The sequence below is a fragment of the Phocoena sinus genome, chromosome 15 (genome assembly GCF_008692025.1).
Source record: "Phocoena sinus isolate mPhoSin1 chromosome 15, mPhoSin1.pri, whole genome shotgun sequence".
NCBI classification, from domain to species: domain Eukaryota; kingdom Metazoa; phylum Chordata; class Mammalia; order Artiodactyla; family Phocoenidae; genus Phocoena; species Phocoena sinus.
Window position 1 is genome coordinate 6,398,458 of NC_045777.1, and position 8,786 is coordinate 6,407,243.

An 8,786-nucleotide genomic window follows, 5' to 3' on the forward strand; every position below is an offset into this window, starting at 1 on the left:
ATATGTTGCTAATAAGAATGTCTTAAGTACTTGGTAATAATGATTTAAAGACGGCTGACTCATGCCTGAGAAGCATGGGGATTAACAGGAAATAAAATCAATATCTGTTAAGCAAACCAGTGGCTGCCTTTTGTATGCACAACTGTGGAGTCTTTAAAAGTTTAATTGTTTTTTAGCAAAATTATTGTCATAGGTAACATTTGATCATTGTAAAAAATGAAAAAAAAAAGAAAACTCAAAGGACACAGCCAGCAACTTCTTTTATTCATTCATTCATTTATTCTTTTATTCATTTTATTTTAAGCACCTCCTCAGTGCCGGGCACACAGCCGTGAAGTAGGAAGACAAGGTATCCCAGAGCTTATGTTCTACTGGGGAAGACAAGCCAGCGGGGAGGGGTGGTGGGGGAGAATTCAAAACAAAATCTGCTGACAGAAAACCTTTCCACAAAAGGAGAAGAGAAAGAAAAGAATTTCATTATTGAGTAAACATTAAGCTAGAACGTGATGCAGATCACGGGCAATTCACTAAAGAGGTCTCAGAGACGGGAAGCAAGCGCCTTGTTTTATGCAGCTGAGCAGATGCTTCATCCAAAGACAAAAAATAACTAGTTCTCAGGTAAGAGGACTTGACAGCACCGTCTGTCACACGTAGTTCACCCTCGTTTGTACTTGCTAATTGTCTTTATCCCAAGGAATAATACACTTCCCCGTGCCTCTGTGACAAACATGTAATTATAGCACAGAGCTCGTCACCGAAGTTAAACCCTCACCTGGCCTAGGAGATAGGCTGCTATCTTCCTTGATGTTTACATTTCAAGGAGACAGCTCTCAGACTCTTAACACATTCCTGGGTTTTAAAAACCTGCAAGCGGCTTATTTCGCCTTTAAAAAGATTTACATACATCTCAAAGGGGCAGAGAAAGAATCACATGCTCTAAGAAAAGGAGAGTGGGAATGCGAAGGTTCTCCTCTTTTTTTGCACCAGGGAGAATCAACTTCTTTCTTTTTCAATTTATTCTTACCCTTACAGAGACGGGCATCAAACAAATAAGTGTGCCCTCTGGCGTCAGGTAGCAGCAAATGCAACGCGGAAGCCGAGTAAGGGGCTGGGGAGTTGGGGCTCTGGGACTGTGGATAGAGCAGCCTGCTAGGTCTCGAGGGAGAGTTCCGTGTGCCTCGAGCCTGGAGCGAGACCCGGGAAGCCCTCCCAGCAGTAGCCAGCATCAGCCAGGTTTGTGTGTCCTTCCAGCCACGTTTCTGTGTGTGAACAATCACATCTGGCTGTTGTTTTCTCTGATGTTTTCCCAAAAAGTGGGATTATAACACGTGTCCTTCATTTGCTTTTTTTCACCCAGTGTCCCATCAAGGACACCTGTCCATGTCAGTAAATACGGAAATCCTTCTTTAAGCGGCTGCCTTGTATTCCCTGCGGAGGGGGTGTCCTTTCCCCTATGCGATGGACATCTAGGGCCTCCTTCCTGGAGGCTGAGAGCACGAACTCTGGAGTGAAGCCCAGGTTCAAGCTTGAGCCATACCGCTTGCTTTCTGTGGACACTGGTCAAGTTACTTCACTTGAGCCTCAGCCTCTGCACATGTAAGATGGGGACTCGCGGTGAGGATTAAATGCATTAACACATGTGAAATGCATGGAATAGCGCCAGGCTCAGAGCAGGCCCATCCTGGTGTTGGCTATTATCATCACAAATTACATTAATAATTACTGACTGTTCTCCCATGTCTGTCTTCTCATTCCTTCCCTTTCTCCCTCCCTTCCTCCCTCCCTCCCTCAAATACTTTTTGAACATCTACGATCTGCCCTCTACTCTGCCAGGTTATGCAGGTGGGTGGTTTGGAAATGGTCCCTGCTCTTAGGGAGCTTCGAGTTGGATGGGCCTGATGGGCAGAGAACAGATAGCCAGGGGAGGACAGCATCATGAATTGTGTTGGGCGAGGAGTGATCAGTAAGGCTTCCCGGAGAAGGAGGCATTGGACATCTGGAAGGTGCCCAGGAGCAGATGTGGAGCTTCCAGGGGGAAGAGGGGTCAAGCAGAGGGACAACTGGGTGCAGGTCCAAAGGAGGAAGAAAGCGATGTGAGTGGCAAGTTGGGGGCAGGAGTGTCAGAGGAGGCCTGAGCGGCCGGTGTGCAAGGAGTGAGGGGCTTGAGGGGTTTGGGAAAAGTTGCCAGGGGCCAGATCAGGCGATTTTATTCTAGCTGCGGTGAGTAAGCACTGAAGGATCTTTTTTTTTTTTTTTTTTTTTTTGCGGTACGTGGTCCTCTCACTGTTGTGGCCTCTCCCGTTGCGGAGCACAAGCTCCGGACGCGCAGGCTCAGCGGCCATGGCTCACGGGCCCAGCCGCTCCGCGGCATGTGGGATCTTCCCGGACCAGGGCACAAACCCGTGTCCCCTGCATCGGCAGGCGGACCCCCAACCACTGCGCCACCAGGGAAGCCCTACATTGAAGGATCTTAATCAGGGAAGCCACATAATCTGATGACCACGTTAAACAGGCCCCTCTGCTTGGCGCCTGGAGGTCGGGGTGGCGGAGGAAGATGGAAGACGGAGACCCCTCGGGTGGCGTCTGCAGAGCTCTGGGCGCCGCGTGGGAGGACTTGGGAGACACGAGCGAAGCCTGGAAGTTGGGTGAAGAGAGGGAGGGCTCGGGGTTGTAGGAGGAGGTCATCGAGAGGACGTGACCTCCGCTGGACCCTTGAACTAAGCCCCGACGATTGGAGGCTCCTCCCACGGCCTTCCGCCCGCCATCGCACAGTGGAAACCATTTGGAGGACGCAGCCTGAGAGTCACGTGTTGTTGAGACAGTCTGGATGACGAAGGCCCGCTAAGGCCTCGACATAAACTTTTAAGATTCTCGGGCGCGGGGCGGAGAACTGCTCGTTACAACTTTCAAGCCTCGTGTGTAAGTTCCCTGCGTGTTGAAAGCACCACCCACCCATCTGGAGGGTCCGCCCCTTTCTTGGGCCTGCCCTGGCCCTCAGCTGACAGGGGTCGGTTTCGGATTTCACTCCGCAACTCTCGAGCTTGCGAACCCAGGGCCTCGTGCCAGTCCTGACGCTCAGGGCGGATGGACAGACAGACCGACAGGCATCTGCCGAACCGGGCGAGCTGGGGAAGCGCCCACGTACAGGGTGAGTCAAGCTTCTGCCTGAGACCTCGTGGGAACTCAGAGCCTCCTTTGTCTCAGCACGCTGGGGCGTTGAAAAGTGATGTTGATTCTTGGTTGACCAGGTGTGTGTGTGTGTGAGGGGTGTGTGTGAGCTGTGTGTGAGAATTGTGTGTGGTGTGTGTGTTGTTAGTGTGAGGTGTGTGTGAATTGTGTGTGGTGTGAGATGTGTGTGTGTGTTGTGAGTGTGAGGTGTGTGTGAATTGTGTGTGTGAGATGTGTGTGTGTGGTGTGTGTGTTGTGTGAGGTGTGTGTGAATTGTGTGTGGTGTGTGTGAGATGTGTGTGTGTGGTGTGTGTGTTGTGAGTGTGAGGTATGTGTGGCGTGTGTGTGGTGTGTATGTGGTGTGTGGTGTGAGGTGTGTGTGTGTGTGTGTGTGTGTGTGTGCTCACCAGTCTCTCATCTGTCTCCCGGCAATTTGGAGGCGTTTCTCCTTAGCCTCCCTCACTTGGCTTCAATGAGGCTACGAAAGCTAACGCCCTGGCAAGCTTTGTGCATCGTGACTGGGGTCTTGAACCAGGTCAGTGCGGCCTAGACCGCGGGGTTCTGGCCTGGGCACCCGCCACTGGCTTCTGGGAGTGACAAGCAAGTGATTGGAACTGCTTAGCCTGACCTGGCTTCTCCATTTTCTTTCTGTAAGATGAGGACAGATACCCAGGGCCGCCAGGCCAGTGAGGAGCTCTGCAGGTAGTGAAAGCAACACGGAGGGTCTTTGGGGGAAAACAAAGCCATTTGATTCACGTAGTTTCCCTTTTTTAATAGATAATCAAGGAAAGAAAGGGGGAGGTGGGGAGAGTTTTGACTTGCTAATATCTATCCAGGAAGAAAAGTTTTTATTACTTCTAGACACAGGTTGCTGGCTTTTGAATTTTAGTCCTGCTACTTGCTTCTAGCTGAGTTTGGCCAAGTTACTTAATCTGAGTTTTCCTTACCTGTGAAATGGGGATAATAACGTTATGGACTTTATGGAAATGCTTGAGGTTTAAAAACGTTCAATGCACCTAAGGGTCTCGGAGCCTGGCAGACGGTGAATCCCCGGTACTTGTTGTTCCCACACTCCTGGTGGGTGGGGAAGGGGACCGCTATAGATGGTTCTTGTTACGTTACTCTTATCCAGAGGAGATTCGGGCCTCACCTTAATAGGTGCTACTTGTTGTGCACTCTGCTTCCGGGCTTTGAGGGCTTCCTCTGGATTGTCACATTTGCACCTCAATGAGGTCGGCATTCTCATCATTTCCATTTTGCAAATGAGGGAATTGAGGTTTAGGGAGGTTAAGGGGAAGGTGGTCTGGGGCTCTGAAGGTGGCAGGAGCTGCAGGGCTGGGCCTGGGAAGTGGGTGTTGGGGGACCCGGGCTTCACCGGCTTGCAGCTGAGTGATGCTTGTAGGTCCCTTAGGGTGAGGATCTGTCCCGGACTTACCTCAATAACCCTGCTCTGAGCCCCGGGTGACCCTGTCCCAGGAGCCCTCACCCAGCAGGGGGCGCTGCAGGCCCTCCCAAGGCTCCCACCAAGGAGAGGCAGGCATTGCCAGGGATTCTGAGCTTTGAGGCAAGTTACAGTTTGTAAATGCAAGGACATAAAGCAGCTCCCTGGGCCATTAAGTCTCTGGATCTTTCAGCAAGTCGCTTCTGCACATGAGTCCTGAATTGGTTTTTGTAGGAAGCCTGGTGTAAACTCACGGCTGAGCCGGGAAATAACCTTAACCACTCATTTCTCTGAGTGCTTTTCTGGGTTGTCGTTGCTTTTGTTTCCTTTTTGTTTTTTTGCCTAACTTTGTTACATCAAAAATGGGCCCAGGGCTTCCCTGGTGGCACAGTGGTTGAGAGTCCGCCTGCCGATGCAGGGGACACGGGTTCGTGCCCCAGTCCGGGAGGATCCCACGTGCCGTGGAGTGCCTGGGCCCGTGAGCCATGGCCGCTGGGCCTGTGCATCCGGAGCCTGTGCTCCGCAACAGGAGAGGCCACAACAGTGAGAGGCCCGCGTACTGCAAAAAAAAAAAGTCCATATTTATGCAAAATGTATGGATCAACGAACATAATGCATTTTCAAGAAGAAGTAAGCAAACTTAGCAGGGACGGTTTTACAGATGAGAAACAGGCTTAGAGACACTATGTTCATGGGGTCTTGGAGCTACAAGGAGAACCCAAGTCTGTTGGCTCCAAAGCTGATCTTTTCCTGAGTCTTCCAACTACTGAAGAGTCACCCTCCTTCCCCCTTTCACATCCCCTTCCCCCATTAATTCTCCCAGCAGAAAATGGGATATTTATTGGGGGGAAGGGAGACAGGGTAAACAGAAAGATGTTTTCTGAGAAGTGAAAAGTGATTCCAGGGTACTGACAGTGCGTGCGGTCATGGCTGGGGGCGGATCTTTGGGATACACAAGGTGGGAGCTTCTTCTGGGATCAGGAATGGCAAACCCTGCCATGCCCTCAGGGCCAGACCGTTGTGTAAATGAATCACAAGGGCAAGGCTGCTGCAGAAGGGTGCTGACGTAGCCCTTAAGGGGGCAGGTGCCTCTATACTCTAGCACACTGTGTGGTTCCATCTGTTGATTTCTTAAGATAAGCTGTGTGTAAAATTGCAAAATCGGCCTCAACTTCTTCCCCTCCTATCCAGAGGTAGAGTCTGTTTTTCCACCCTTTGAATCTAGGCTGGCCTGTGACTTGCTTTGGGCAATAGAATTCGGCTTAAGTAATGGTGTGTGAGTTTTGAGCCCAGGCATCCAGACCTTGCACACCTGCCCTTGCTCTGGGAACCCGTGATTGCCTTGTGAACAAGCCCGGGCTAGCCTGATGGAGGAAGAGACCAAGGTGGAACAGAGCCAACTGTCCCAGCTGAGGCCACCCTAGACCAGCCAGCCCGCATCTGATCCGGCAGCTGACCACAGACACATGAACATGGCTGGCAGAGATCAGTCAAGCCAGCCCAGACCAGCAGAGCCGCCTGGCTGAGCCCAGCCCAAATTCCTGAACGCCAGAATCATGGGACAATAAATGGTTATTACACAGAAAATGCTCACTGACCCAGGCTTGCCATCTGCATTGAGTGTAAAATCTCCTGATTTTAAAACGTTGGCAATGAATTCAAACAAACAAACAACCTCTACAGGTGTAACCAAATATTTCTGAGCTCCAGATGGGGCCCCAGGAATCACCAGTTTGCAAACAATGCGATAAAGACTATGGAATAGAAACAAATCTTGGTTTTCTGCTTGCAGCAATCTTGGCACATGTAAATCTTAGAGAATTTATAGATACTGATTGAATGTGAGTGTAGAGAATGATTTATTGTGACTACTCTCAAAGGGTCTCTGCATCTATGCGGGCTTGCCTCTTGGGGTGCGGACTTTCAGTTTTGCATCCATGGGTTTCTTTGATCAAGATTATCTCTGGTCTTGTTTGAAAATAGAATCTTTGTGCTTCGCACCAGCCGAGCTCTAGCTTTCTCACATCAACCTGCTTTAATAACTGCAGTGGTGAATAATCAATGGGTATTGACTAGGGCCAGGAAATGATAATTTTGAATCAGCGTCCCTGAGAGAGGTAAGCGAGGTAGCAGGAAAGAACCAGCTCTTCTTTTCACACTTCAGATTTTCAAGGTTTCCGTGTTGTTTTGCCTGCATTGTCCATGAGACTCTAAAGAGCTATTAAAAAACAGTCTCGGTCCCGAACATCTGATATAGTGAAGCAGATGTAATTCCCTCAGATTTTCAAAACGGGGAAAGAAATAAAAAGCCTACAAGAGGTAGGAATGGCTACTGATTCTTCCAGAGGAACTTTTCTCTGAGTTATTCACTGGTGGATCTTTTCTGAAACAGATAAAAGGATTGTGACTGTATATGTTTTGCGCAGTGACGCTCAGCTTGCCGTCCCCTGACTTCAGACTTGGAGAAGGCCTGGCTCAAAACCATGCTGGCAAATGCTTTCAGTGTTATTCCCATCTCACCAGCTGTGACGGCTCAGCTAATGGATCAGGGGAGAGGAGACGCCAGCCTTTAGAGCATCTTTTCTCTCAGAGCATCTCTACCTATATCGGAGTCACCTGGGGGACTATTTATTTACAAAGCAGATTCCTGGGTCCAGGCTGCAGCCACTGATTCAGAATCCCTGGGAGTGGGGTCTGGGGTATAGTTTAGCAAGCTATCAATACTTAGGTGATTTTCTGCAGTGCTTTAGAGGTGGGAGGGAGCAGGCAGTGTGGTGCAAGGCTGAGCTCTGGAAAGCCTTCCCCTTTGTTAAAATGACTAAGCTGAAAGCTCTCAGTGAGATGCTGACCTGTAACTTAGAATAGAGAATTGGCTTTGATTTTTGCCACTAGGATCAAGAAAGCATTTTGTAGATAATTAAAACCAAGTCTCAGCACAGGCTGAAAGGACCACTTTGGTTGAAAGAGACCCATCTTTTTTTTTTTTTCTTTCCCCCCCTACGTTTATGTATGTATTTATTTAATTTATTTTCAGCTGTGTCGGGTCTCAGTTGCAGCACGCAGGGTCTCTGTTGAGGCATGCTAGATCTTTCGTTGTGGTATGCGGGCTTCTCTCTAGTTGTGGTGTGTGGGTTTTCTTTTCTCTAGTTATGGCACGCAGGCTCCAGGGCAGCTCTGTAGTTGTGGTGCGCGGGCTCCAGAGTGCATGGGCTCTGTAGTTTGTGGCTCATGGGCTCTAGTTGAGGCGCACAAGCTCAGTACTTGTGGCATGCGGGGTCTTAGTTCCCTGACCAGGGATCGAACCCGCATCCCCTGCATTGGAAGGCAGATTCTTTACCACTGGACCACTAGGGAAGTCCCGAGATGCATCTTTTTATCTGACTTAGAATAATGTCGTTTGGAATTAGTCATGTACTGTGAAATATGGCCCTTCAATAGGATGGCTGACACTACAGTAAAGTGTAGTAGTTATCTATTGCTGCGTAACAAGTTACCCCAATGCTTAGTGGCTTAAAACAATAATAAACATTTATTATCGCTTATAGTTTCTTTGGGTCAGGAATTCATAACCTGGTGGTTCTGACTCAAAATTTTTCATGAGGTTGCAGTCAACACATAGGCCAGGGCTAGCATCATGTGAAGATTTCATTGGGGCTGGGTGATCCCCTTCCAAAGTAGCTCACTCACATGGCAGGCCAGTTGGTGTCGACTGCTGGAGGTTCCTCTCCACAGAGCAGCTTGAGTGTCCTCACAATATGGTGTCTGGCTTTTCCCAGCCCAAGGAATCCCAAGAGAACAAGGCAGAAGTTACGATGCTCTTTGTACCCTAGCTTTGGAAATTACACACTGTCACTTCTGCAACATCCCATTTGTCAAATAGGTCAACCCTATTCAGTGTAGGAGGAGATTACACACAAACGTGAATACCAGGAGGTGAGCATCACTGGGGACCACTTTGGAGTCTGGCTACCAACCTGAACAATATTTAGCTTGTCATGAAAATAATAATCAACTACCATTGATGGAGGGCTTACTCTTGCCAAACACTGTGCCATGCTCTTTACACACATACTCTCGTAGTAATATAAAGGCTATTCACTGGTTTTCAGTGTTTAGACTTAGCTTGTAAGTTTAGTAATACCTGATGGCAGGTGTTACTCTACGTTGGAATACCACC